Source organism: Phyllostomus hastatus, unplaced genomic scaffold (genome assembly GCF_019186645.2).
Source record: "Phyllostomus hastatus isolate PE091 unplaced genomic scaffold, TTU_PhHast_1.1 phas_contig_137, whole genome shotgun sequence".
Classification (NCBI taxonomy): domain Eukaryota; kingdom Metazoa; phylum Chordata; class Mammalia; order Chiroptera; family Phyllostomidae; genus Phyllostomus; species Phyllostomus hastatus.
Window position 1 is genome coordinate 16,478,078 of NW_025333583.1, and position 12,843 is coordinate 16,490,920.

Below are 12,843 nucleotides of genomic sequence, written 5' to 3' on the forward strand. Positions count from 1 at the left end.
GGCAAGGAAGTGAATTTGAATTCTAAACTGGGTCAACCTCCCCAGAGGGCTTCCTCACTGCCCCCCAGGAGTGAGGTTGCTGAGGAAGCAGCCATCGGCCACCCCGGTGCCCAGAGGTGACTCCCGACGACAACTGTGTCTGGAAGTAACTCCTACTCTTGCGTGTTCAATTCCACGCCAGGAGAGACGGGGAAAGCAGAGGGCAGCCACCGGCCGACGGGCCTGGCCGAGTGCCGAAGCTGGAAGAGAACATGGGACCAGATGTGGTCCAACAGGCGGCCCCGCCCAAAGCGCCCCAAACCAGTCCCCAGCCCCCACCAGCCCAGACGGCCCACCACAGAGAGTTTCGAATGAGGATTATTAGATTTTGCCTGGTTTGTTTCACCTACTCTTGTTTTCATTGTTTTACTTTGAAAAAATATCAAATCCCAGACATAAAGACATGTTATGCCCACATGCTTTAGTATTCATCTAAAACGTGTTTATTTTTTTGTACACAGCCAAAAAAAGCATTCCACACCTAACCAAATTAACAGTGATTCCTTGTTATCAGTGGACGCTCAGTCCCAAATTAAATTTATCCTTTTGTCTTAAAGACATCTTTTTGTTTCTTCACAAAATAAGGCTCTTACACAATAAATATAAGAATACAAATGTCCCCACCCAGGCTAGATAAACTGCAGAGGACCATGAGCCTCCCCACCTCCCTTCCCTGTCTTCACTGCGCAGGCATCCCACTTGTCTGTCAGAGTACTCTACCCCCCATCCCAGGTGGCCCTGGCGGGCTGTCAATCAAAGCCCCTTTTTCCTGTGGGCCCACAGCCCAAGCTCGGTCAGCAGGAATTTGAATCTCAAGGGGAGCACACACGTTGGATTTCAGTGTCTGGAGGCATTGTCCTTGAGTTCCTGCTCCCTCGAAACTGCCCTGATCCCTATTCTTCCAAAGACCCGGGCTTGTAATTGTTCACATTCTATGAACTTTGCAACACGTGCCTTCTCTCCTTAAGAGCTGCCTTCTGGCACAATGTCTTTCCCATGCAGTTTCTCACTGCCACTCTTCCCGTCTCTCTGCATTGCGATCTCACCCTCGCCCACGCATCCCACAGACGCTGCCGCGTGAACACACGGGAGTGAGCAAGGGCAGTGCGCACCGTTCCTGGCCTCTGCGTTCAGAAAGCAGTACCAAGGCCAGGAGGAAAGTTTCCTCTAGCCGAGAAGAGGTACTTCTTCAGCAGCCTGCTGCACCCCAACACAATGGCAGTGACTTAGCAAACGGTGCTGAGTGCTGAACTAAATGACATCACTTGTCCGAGAAACAGGGCTGGTTCCTACAAAACGGAGTGGAGAGAGCCACTCATTTGCAGAGACGCAGTTGCCCGAGGGTGCAGAAGCTCCCGTCCCATCTGTTCCCAGGTGGTCCACGATCCCAGGCCAGCACCCGGATCCTTGAGGGCAGATTCCTGAATTCCTCACTGATCCCTGGCGTGCCCTCGCCAAAGACGTTAGAATTCAAGTGCTCTTTATTCAGTTCTTTCCTCAGATGAGTATTTCACTTTAAAGTCTAACATAGTCATAAAATAAAATTAAACGCCACAGAAATCTGTGCAAGAGAAAGGTTCTTCATAACAGCTGTCCCCAATAAAAGCCTGTCTAGAAACTCTCTAGAAAAATGACATTGTTTGCAGTGTGGTTAGCAGGGCACAGCGTTGATCATCTTTCTTTAATCAGATATAAATGACTGTTCAAGAGTGTTGTTTAATGCAGGCAGGAGTCTAATTACTTACCATTAGAGTCAAAACTTCTCAACCTGAACTTCTCCATAATAAAACTTCTGATCTGGGGCCACAGAAAGACGAGGTAAGGGAAGGAACGGGGTTCCCTGCCACACTGGGAGCATGCTGTTAAAGCAGCACTTCTAGACCATGGGCCCCGCCTGACCAGCCGCAGCCGCTGCCGCCGCCACCGCCGCAGCCAGTAAAACATTAGGAGTGCGAGTTCTCGAGTCCCACCTAGACCCTGGGGAGGGGCCCAGGGTCTGTTTTAACAAGCTCTCCCTACCCCCACCCCAGAGGATTCAGATGCAGGCTGAGGTCTGGGACCCACGGGGACAAAGAGGAGGACTACCAGCAATTTAGACCCCTGCCTCACCCTTGGGCCAGCAAATGTTCCTGGAGGCCTCCTGTGCACTAAGCACTCTGCTAGGTGCTGGGGATGCAGAGACAAGGAAGACACAGCCCCTCCAGATATGCAGGGTGAGAACAGGGAGGGGAGAGCAGGGAAACCAACAGAGCCATGTTAACCAGCTCTGTGGCAGCTGCTAGATTTCAGCCCCCTTCATGCTGGGTGACCTTGGGCAAGTCACTTAACCTCTTAAAGTGGCCTCAGTTTCCCCATTTGCTTTCTTTGTTGGGATAACGACAGCTGTCAGGTGACAGGGCTGTTGTGAGATGGCAGTGGCACGGTGCACACAAGGCCCTTAGCACCAGGCCTGGCCCACAGGAAGAAGGAGATGTCAGGTCCTGTTATTTTCAGGGTGCAGAGGGAAGGCATGAAAGGGGGTGTGGTGCTCTCCTCTGGCCAGGAAAAGCTCCTGGGAAAGGGCTCGTTTGAGGCTGGTCTTGGAAGGTGGGTCATTCTGTGTAAGACGGGGTTTAGGCTGGACCCAGGTGGCTCTGAGACCCCTAGTTTCCAGGTGACATTCTGGTGTTTCCCAGGCATTCTCCAGCAGCCCTGAGAACCCCAGCAGCATACTTTGGCTACCACATTGCTCTTGTCCGCCATCCTGCCCAAGTCCCCTTTAATGCCATTTGAAAGGTCACAACCACCGTCTGTGGCTCCCAGGCTTCCTGGAGCTCTAACACACCACCAGCAAATGGATAAGCCTTTTCCTTCTCCAGCTTCCTGGCTCTCTGCTTGAGCACTGTGGTTGAAAGGAGGATGCACCAACCTCAGCCCCGCCTTCTAACCATCCTTTCCCTGTTCTTGCCGGCCTCTCCCACTGGCCCCAGGGTTTACAGAAACACACGGAATGTTGGATGTGGAAGGTGTCCGCTGAAGTTTCCCCGCCCACCCACACGCATCCCCACCACCAGGACCCTGAAGTTGTCTGCAGCAAAGCGTATACACTTTTTACAAAATAATTCTTTCCTCCCTGGTTCGTATTATTCATTTTGAAAGCCTCGCACAGACCACAGCACTGCGCCCGCTCTGTGGGTCTAGCCCATTCTCTCCATCAGGAACCTGGGCCTCCAGTCCACCTCCTCCGCCTTCTCCTCCTCTTTTATTTCAGCGGCCCATGATTGGAAAGGAGCGGCCCCCCTCTTCCTCCCAAGTCCACAATTGTCACCGCCAATTAGCGCATTGTTAGGACACACAATGGCGTTACTGTAGCCAGTGGAATGGGCGGCCTTTGTACTTCTCCAGCCGGCCGTGGGGCAGTCAAGTTTCATTTAGAGACTTAAAACACAACGCCAGGAGGAAAATGCTATCAGAAAAGCAAAAAGGAAAAAAGAGAGAGAAGGAGGGGAGGGGAAGCACAAAAAAAAAAAGAAAAGAAAAAGAAGCAAAGGAGAAGGTGAAAATGAAGAGGAAGGAAAAGAAAGGCAGGCGGCAAATGTTGAAAAGGAGAGGAGGAAAAAAACCTGCCATTGAGGCGTCAGCCCGAACTCATGAAAGGACGCGAGTGGTCGCTGCGCACTGAAGTCCCCCCTCAGCACACAAAAGGGGCTCGGGCTTAACAGTAATTAGTGGTCTGATTGTGCTCGGAACACTGTGTGTCTTTAGAGGATTTTTCCAACTTTTCTATTTTTTTTTCAGTCTTAACAAATAAAGGAGGTAGAAGGAGAAAGGTCGGGGCTGGGGGAGGCAGGGGGCCTGCCAGCCGCATCCCCCCACCCCGCCCCAGCAGTCCCGGGGTGGGGGTGCTCAGCCTTTTTCTTTGACAGGTAAATTGGATTTTATTCTCTAAAGCATATAACTAATTACAGAGCGTGTTTTTCTGTAAGAACGTGACATATGGGTGCGTTTTAGAGTCACTGTTGTGTTTGTTTCAAGTGGCTTTTGAGCCGCCTGGCCCTTTTTGCAGCCCAGAAGATGCCCCCAGAGGCCCAGCTCTTTCATCCGGAGCCCACGGGTTGTGGATTGGTTCTGTCAGCAAAACGTTTATGTCCAGGGCAGCTTTTTTCTGCCTGTAAAATTAATATTCAAGTTTAAACACACAGCCGCCCTCAGCAAGCAGCCTTACCTTAGGAGCCGGCATTTACTCAGAGCACCTGTCAGGTAGCCTGTGGGCTGGTGTTCCCTCCCTCCCTCCCTCCTCGCCTTCCCTGAAATGACCGGATATGTTCCCTGCTTGTCTGAGCTCTCGCACAGGAAAGGGCCCTGGGCAAAGAAGCCGCCCTGACCTTGGGCTCGTCTCCTTCTCCCACCTGGCCCCCGCCACACCCTCCAGTCTCTAGAAAGTGCCAAGACTCACCAAGTCCATCTTGCCACCAAACAAGGAGATTCTTGTGTTTTTTCTAACAACATAGCCCGACACAGCTGGTTCCTAACTTGTACCTAGTTACTAGAATTTCATTTCCTTTCAAATGCATTAAATGTACCTCCCCTTTCCCTCTTCCTGGGTCAGACCAGATCCTCATTTTTTTAAACAAATAAATGGAGACATCATTTCTATGCACAGTTTAAATAAAATTTCCCCCACTTTAGAAACAAGATAGAATTGACCCAAGACCCCAAGACCATCACATTGTATAGTATAAGCAAAGGAACCTAGAGGCTGTTTCCAGGCCTTGGCCTAAGACGGGAGAAAGTCTGGGTAGAGCACCCCAAAATGTGAAGACCAGGGTTCTAATCCATATCACACCAGCACGAGGTAGCTGTAGACTTCAGTGATAGGCCGGTGTTCATGGGTAAAGGGGGCGGGCACTGTGCTGCCCCCAGGTATTGCAGTGAGGGACACCAGAGACGACCTACGAAAAGGGAGGGGTCCCTGCGCAGCCCAGCGCCGGCACGGAGCACACGTGGAGCACACGGAGCACACCTGTCTTCTTGCCCTGCGGTCTGCTGGCCAGGAGGGCTCCTGGAGTGGCCCACCCCGGTGGCCGTTTCTTTTCTCTTCCCTCCCTGTTGTCCATGCTCTTGGTGGAGGCCTTGCCGCATGCCGTCTCCCTCAGCCCCACACCACCCCCAAAAAAGGGCAGTCCCGGTTCACTCAGGAAATGAAAAGTGAAACGCGTGGAACATGGCCCATGGAATGTCACAAATACCGGCCAGGAAATGCAGGTCAGGGAGGCCAGTGAAACAATGGTGACTGGCTTCCGCGGAAGACAGTGTTTCTAGGGCTGGAGGAGAGAGGGGTGCTGACTCTGCTCCAGATCTGGGTCAGGGACACGGTCTGCCCAGAGGGAGCCGGTCAGGTAGATCCTGAACGGGTCCTTGGCCAGAGGCCTGTGGTGTGATGTTAGCCCCTCCCACTGTCCCTGCACCTGCAGCCTTTGGCTCCGGGCTGAACCTGCAAAGAAGGAGCAACGAGAGACCTAGCACAAGTCCACAAGCCCCACCTCACCTCCACACATGTCCAATCAGTGTCCTGTCATCGGCTTCACCACCTACTATCTTCCCGAGTCCTGTCCTCTTGTTCCTGTCACTTCTTCTGCCCTTGTCCTCTCTCCAGGCCATTTCAATGGCTTCTTTTTTTTTTTAAGTTATTTTTTATTTTTTTAAAAGATTTTATTTATTTATTTTTAGAGAGGGAAGGGAGAGAGAAAGAGAGAGAGAGAGAGAAACATCAATGTGCAGTTGCTGGGAGTCATGGCCTGCAACCTAGGCATGCGCCCTGACTGGGAATCGAACCTGCGACACTTTGATTCGCAGCCCGCGATCAATCCACTGAGCTATGCCAGTCAGGGCTCAATGGCTTCTTCAAAAAAAAATTATTTATGTATTTATTTATTTCTAGAACGAGGGGAAGGGAAGGAGAGAGAAAGGTAGAGAAACATCAGTGTGAGGCAGAAACATCGATTGGTTGCCTCTTGAAAGCACCCTACCGGGAACCAAACTGCTCGTGCCCTAACCGCGAATCTAACTGGCGACCTTTCACCTTGTGGGATGAGGCCCAACCTACTGAGCCACACCGGTCAGGGCTCAATCGCTTCTTAACCAACCCTCCTGCTAGGCCCTTCGGTGCTGCCCCCAACATGCTCTTGGTCAAAGGCAAGCGTGATCTTGCCTCACCTCAGCTTAGAAATCTGTCCTGTTTCTCTATCACCTTCAGGACACAGGCCAAGCTCCAAAGCATGACCAGAACACCCTTGATAACATGGTCCTGCCTTTCTCTTTAACTCCCTCTCCTGCCACCAGGGCGGCCTCGTGGGCATGCCACCTGTGCATTGCACAGGTCCCCATGTCCCTCCTGCCACCTTACTTTCCTCTAACACCAGACTTCCCACAGTGATCTAGAGTTTTTTTCTAGTTCCTTCTATTTTGAAATGTTCTTTCTATTTGCTGAGCTTCTTGTCGTCCATCTTAACCTTGCTTATACTTCTCTGAGAATCTTCCCAACTTCGCTGTCCAAATAATTCATCATCACTTTGCAAATGTCTACTTTTTGGTTTATCAGAGCTTATTATTATTTATTCTCTGCCTCAACGTATAGGTTATGAACTCCAGCACAGCAGAAATTGTGTCTTGCACAGTACCAGATTTATTTATTTTTTACATTTTTTTAAATTAAAAAATTTTTTTCAACTACAGTTTACATTCAACATCATTCGTAGTCGTATTAGTTTCAGGTGTACAGCATAGTGGTTAGACAAGCACCAGGGTTTCTAATGCTCATCTGTATGACACCGAATTAAGTGCTGCATCTCAGAAATAACTGCTTATGGGAAGTTTCATGAAGTGTTCACGCAAGGACCGCACCCGCACTGCTTGTGCAGATTCACTGCAACGCTGCATATCTTCACTCCAGCCTCACTTGGGTCCCTCAGGGCCATGGCACAGGTCACTGCAGACTGGGACCCGCCAAAGGGCCTCTGCTCAGTGGCGAGCCTTAAAGTAACACTGTCCAGTATGACATCCTGCAGTGGCAGAAGTGTCCTGGACAGCTGCACTGCCCTGTACAGAAGCCACCAGCCACGTGTGCTATCGAGAACTAGAAACATAGCTAATGCAACTGAGAAACTGGATGTTTAATTTAATTTTATTTTATTTTAATTAATTTAAATGTACACAGCCACCTGTGGCCAGAAGCTCAACATCGGACACAGCCTTCCATGATGTTGCGGCTTGTGGCCGCGGGCCGGGCAGCCTCTCTGCTCCCAGGCCTTCCTGCTCCAGAAAAACTTCCCCACAAATCGCAGGCCTCCTGGGGAGAAAGGTTTTCAGTGAAAGAGAAAATATTCGTCTCTGCCATCCTTGGTTGAAGCCAGCAGCCTCTCTCTACACACATTCTGTTGACAACCACGGTTTGGGGCTCCCTGGTGTAAACACACTTGGTCTCACCCGTGAAATGAGTGGGGATGAAAAGCCTTCTCCACCTGGGAGGGAAATACCTGTTGGAGTCAAGTGTTTCTGTCATGGTCGCCAAGGGCAATGGGACCAGCCTCCACTCCTCCCCTCCAAGGTGGTAACGGAATTCCTGCTGACGGTAATGGTGGCTCCCTGCAGGACGTGCCAGGCTAGCTCCCTGGTCCGGGGTCACCCGTGCAGAGTCAGCTGGGTGCTGGATTGTTGAAGACATTGAGTGAAGCCGAGAGAGGGGGTGAGGATCCCATTTTCAAGGTGCATTGTTCCTTTCTGTGGGGACTTCTGTAACTGATCCAGGTAACAGGAGATCACCTGGGGATAGTTTCAAAGACGAGAGCAGCCGGGCGAAGAGAAATCACGGCACATCTAGACGGCCGAGAATCAGGACAGTGCCGCAAATCACAGAAGAAGGAGCCCCTCGGTCCCTTTGTATTTAAAATGATCCACAAACTTGCAAAAAAGGGGACATCCCTCTATGGTTTGAATTATAATTTCAAATGCTTTTTTTAAATTATTGTCATCAAAAGGATAGATGAATTTTCAGGCCCCCAGGTAAAATGTGGGTCCTTCCCCTCAGCTTTGCTGCCAGTGCTTATAACCCCACGGCCTCCAGTTTCCCAGGGGTACTCCCTGTTTTCACAGGCCCTGGGGCAGGAAACTCTAGAAAATTAGCTGCATCTAAGACTGGAGAGCTAAGATAAGAATGAGGGAAATGATCATTGAAACTGTGGGGGTTTCCCTTCAAGTTCTAATTGCATTTAAAACAGGTACACAGCATTCCTTCCAGAATCATAACACTCAAGTTGAGGGGTCCTTCCTAATCTTCCTTCTTGTCTCTGAGAACAGCTGTTCATACTAATTATTCTCAGCTGACTTAAAGTTTACAGAGGCTCTGAGGTTGTCCACTAAAAATATACTTTATCAGTCAATATTTGGGTCCGTGCTGTTTTTAAGAGGAGTTGTGTACCAAAAAAAAAAAAAATGTAACCCAGGCCTTTGGCCCCAGAGGCGTCACTGTTTGTCTGGTGTGACAAGGAACAAAGTTTAGAGGGCAACACAAGGACTAACAGAATTCTGTGTTCAGTTAGGAGTTGCCAACTCCCTGCATGGTCAGAGTCAGAAAGGCACAGGTCTCTGTGCACTGCAGGCAGGAGGCTGCGTCACCCAGGAGCTGAGCAGAGCCACTCCCGAGGGAGGGCAAGTCAGAGCCACCACAGTGGCCTGTGAGGCTCATCCATCCAGTCCCAGGAACTGGCAACACCTCAGCTAAGGAACCCCAGGAGCAGGAGGGGCTCTGCCAGTGAAGCTGTGGACTCTGAGGGTCAAGGACACACAGCTACTCTTGCAGGCATTCCCATACTCGAGTACGGGCACAGAACAAACCCAGGGATTTCCATCCTGTTGCCCTCCCACTACAGACACCAGCAAAGTCACCCACTCCTGGCCTTGGTTCCTGTTAGTAACCCTGACTCAGTGTTGGGGGGCCACAGACACAGAAAGGACAATAGTCAAGAAGATTTCAGTGACTGCCCCCAAAGGGACAGAGATGAATTCCCAGCTCTACTTTACCACAAGCTGTGTGACCTTCAGCAAGCGACTTAACCTTCCTGGGCCCTCCCCATCTGCCAAAGGGGGGTAGCGGTTCCCTTGCAGAATGATTATGAAGGTTAAATAAGATTAAATAACAAATGTACAGCACTCAGCAAATTATTTGGTACATGTAACACCTGTAATAAGTGGTGGTTATCACTATTGATGTTCTCTTTCCTGGAAGGGAGGTGGGAAGACTGCATTAAGGATCACTGTCCCTTTTCCACCCTTTTCTAATCCACCGGTTATTTGATCACTAGGTGTTCTCATGTGGACAAAGTGCATTGCAGTACAGGTTCACCACAGTGCATTTCAAGGAGCAGAAACTTGATGATCTACTATTTTCATAGCCATTTGGCTTTTTTTTTTTTTCTGAGACTGGTAGAACAGGTTAAACTTAGAGAAAATTGTGCTAGGAGATGTCATGAAGACTTTAATTAGCTTCTGGATTTGACTCATCCCTGTAAATCCTAAAAAAGAAAAACACTGATGAAACACGTGCTTTCCAAAAGTGACTTAGCCATTCAGTAAACGTTCATGAAGCCCCTACTATGAGGCGGGTCCTGTGCTGTGTGCAGGCGGCTGCCTGACTGTGTGCTGTCTTTTCATACTAAAAAGTCTCATCAATCAGTATTCCTTAGATACTCAAAAAGAGCATGACAAGCACTTGGGTCCAGAATGATGTTGGAACTTATTTTTAAATGTGTTTAATTTGCCATGTATGTTAACAGATAAAAGAAAGAATATCCAGAGTATATGAAGATTGTCTGAAATCCCATTTAAAATCATACCAGACAACAGGCAATTCACAGAAAAGAGAACTTAAATTTGCCAATAAACACATGCAAGATACAATAGAATATTATGCAACAGTCAAAAAGAATACGTTGACATAGAATTACCACATGATCCGGCAATTCTACTTCAGGGTATACACCCCAAAAGAACTGAAAGCAGGAGTTGCACCCCCATGTTCATGGCAGCATTAGCCACAATATCCAGAAGGTGGAAACAACCCGAGTACCCATCAACAGACAATGGGTCATATATACATGGCATGAACTATTATTCGTCCCTAAAAAGGAAAGAAAATCTGACTCATGGTATAACATGGGTGAGCCCTGAAGACATCACACTAAGTGAGACAAGCCAGACACAAGAGGACAAATACCGTGTAATTCCATGTAAATGAGGTGTCTGGAGTAGTGAACTTCATCGAGGCAGAAGTTGAAGAGTGGTGGCCCAAGGCTGGAGGGAGGGAGGACTCGGGAGTTGGCGTTTCATGCGTGTGGAGTTCGGTTGGGGAAGACGGTTGCATGACAATGTTAATGTCCTTAATGTCATTGGACTATACACTTCAAAATGGTGAAAATGGTCGGTTTTATGGCATAGCTATTTTACCACAATTAAAAAAAATACTTCCAAGCTGGAACTCCAAAATAACTATCGAACTTTTGTCCTTTTCTCACTTTTAATTATGCTTAAGGAATAGTCTTGCTTTCTCTCTCATCACTGAAGTTTTTCAGTGTGCTTTTATTATTTAAAAATGTAAGGAAAAAAAATAAGGTAGACCCAGAAAGAGGTTTAAGATAAATCATTATGTGAAAAGGTTGATTAATACGCTAGTTTTTCATTTATGTTATGGAAAAAAACACACTATATATGTAAAAGCATAGAGAAATGTCTCCAAGAAAACACCCCAAACTGGTAACAAAAATTGCTCCCAAGAAGGAGAATGAGAGGCAAATGGGAACTTCTGATTTATCTTTATTGTTAAATAACTTAAAAATAGATCCATAAATCCCCAATACCAGGGGAGGGGGCCTGGGGTCTCCTGCCCAGCGGGTTTGGCAAGCCAGACCTATGACGACCATATCTGACTGCAAAGACATCCTGAAAGTGACAAACAGGCTAACACAAGCCCAGGGCAGAAGGAGACCATTCAGAGTACCCATTGCCTGTCAAAAAAAAAAAAAAAACCCCATACTTATAAGATTATGAGTCTCCATTTTTGGTGTGGAAAACATGGCTACCACAGTCCTACTCTGAAAGACTCAGAGGTAACAGCTCGGCCTGGAGCCAGAAATATAGAAGTATAAATACCATGAGACCACATTATATGGGTATGATGTAGGCAAACTGTTTAACCCCCCCAAACCTCAGTTTCCTCATCTGTAAAATGGGCATAACAAGAATACGGCTTCAGGTAGGTGTGGGGAAGTTGAGAAGATCAGAAGATGCCTGGCGTACACCAAACACCCCATAAATACCATTGATATCAAGTCAAGTCATTTCCTTACAAGGGCAGCTGGAAGTTAGGCCTTTCAAAAACCAAAGCCAAAGCTATTTCTCTCCCTTGCACAATACCTGGCATTAAGGAGGCATATTCTAAATAGGACCCTGAGCCTCACTCATCCATGGTTCTCAATCTTCAGTGGGCATCCACATCATCTGAGGGGCTTGTTCCAACTACAGATCCCCAGAGTCTGATCCCAGAAATTGTGATTCAGTTGGTTTGGACTGTGGCCCCCAGAATCTGCATTGCACCTCCAGCCCTGTCCTAGGAGTAACGTTTGGGAAAGAGATGAGGCAGAAGTCAAATATCCCCATACCCGAAACTGTTCTTTTCCCTTCTCTGCTTTCCCTTCCTTCTCAAGAAGAAAATCACCCCTCCTTTCCTTCTCCTTCCCCCAGAGTTTTGGGGAGTACAGTTTCTAGAAAGGATGCCCTTGCTATTTCAAGACGAAGTCTCAACAGGACTGTTTTTAAAAGAGAAGGGGTGGGGGACGGAAAAAGGAAACGACGGCTGCTGGGAGAGAGTAGGGGGACAGTAGGAAGGCCGAAGACTTCGAAGTGCTTGGCATTTAAACTCAAAAGACGACAGATCCTTAAGAGTCCCGTGTGACAGGCAGACAGACCTTTTCCGTCCTCCAGGACAAAATCCAAAGAGTTTTCCAGTTGGAGAAAGAGCGGAAATGAGAGAGAGAGGAAAAAATGGGCTGGAGGACAGGAGGGTGGGGAACATGGAGGGAGGCAAACGGATGTCCACGGGACGGAGCGACGGAACTTGGACGTGCGTTCAGGGCGAGACAAAGGGTCCCTTTTTCTGTACCTTTTACACTAAATAAATAAATAAATAAAAATAAAAACTTACCTAATGCTTTCTTTGGATTCCTGCCTCTCTGCAAACACCAACTAATGAATTCGCCTGCCCAGGACAGCCCCTCCAGAGGGAGGTAAACAGTCACGGGCTCTTAGGCCATATCTGCTAAGTAAACCAGAACTACAATGGGCTAGAACTCAAGCAGCTTGTGTGGCGAGAGGCTGCGTACAGCTAATTAATTGCGTCACGTCTGTGGCTGATAAAGCAGTTCGAGTGAGTGGCTGTTTTTAAAGTCTCACGGCTTTAGTAGGAAATTGAAAATTAAAATAGTTGCTTCTTCGAGAGAGTTGAGGTTCCAGGATTGAACCTTTACTAGGGCCTCAAAGGAAGGGGTGAAGTTGCTCAGAGAAACTTGAGGAGCTGGGGTTGGTCCAGAGGGGTTAGAGCTCCCTGTCAAAGCCTGCTGCTAATGCAACCATTAGCCCAGACTTAATCCCAAAGGCAATAAAGACACGGGCCCCAACACAGTACTTGTGAATGACATTCAAGAGAATGCGTTTGTCCACTGCTAGCTCCGGAGGCTGTCCAGCTATGACCCGTCCCCCATCATACACACTCTCCCC

At 48.4% G+C, this 12,843-nt stretch overlaps 1 long non-coding RNA gene across 1 annotated transcript; it reads right to left on the bottom strand.

Moving 5' to 3' along the window:
• Positions 1-7,194: 7,194 nt before the first annotated feature.
• Positions 7,195-12,345, bottom strand: LOC123827718. Its single transcript, XR_006787336.1, has 3 exons — positions 12,272-12,345; positions 7,554-7,815; positions 7,195-7,366 (listed from the first exon to the last, which is right to left on the bottom strand). It is a non-coding gene; the product is annotated as an uncharacterized LOC123827718 (long non-coding RNA).
• Between the last annotated feature and the right edge of the window lie 498 nt (positions 12,346-12,843).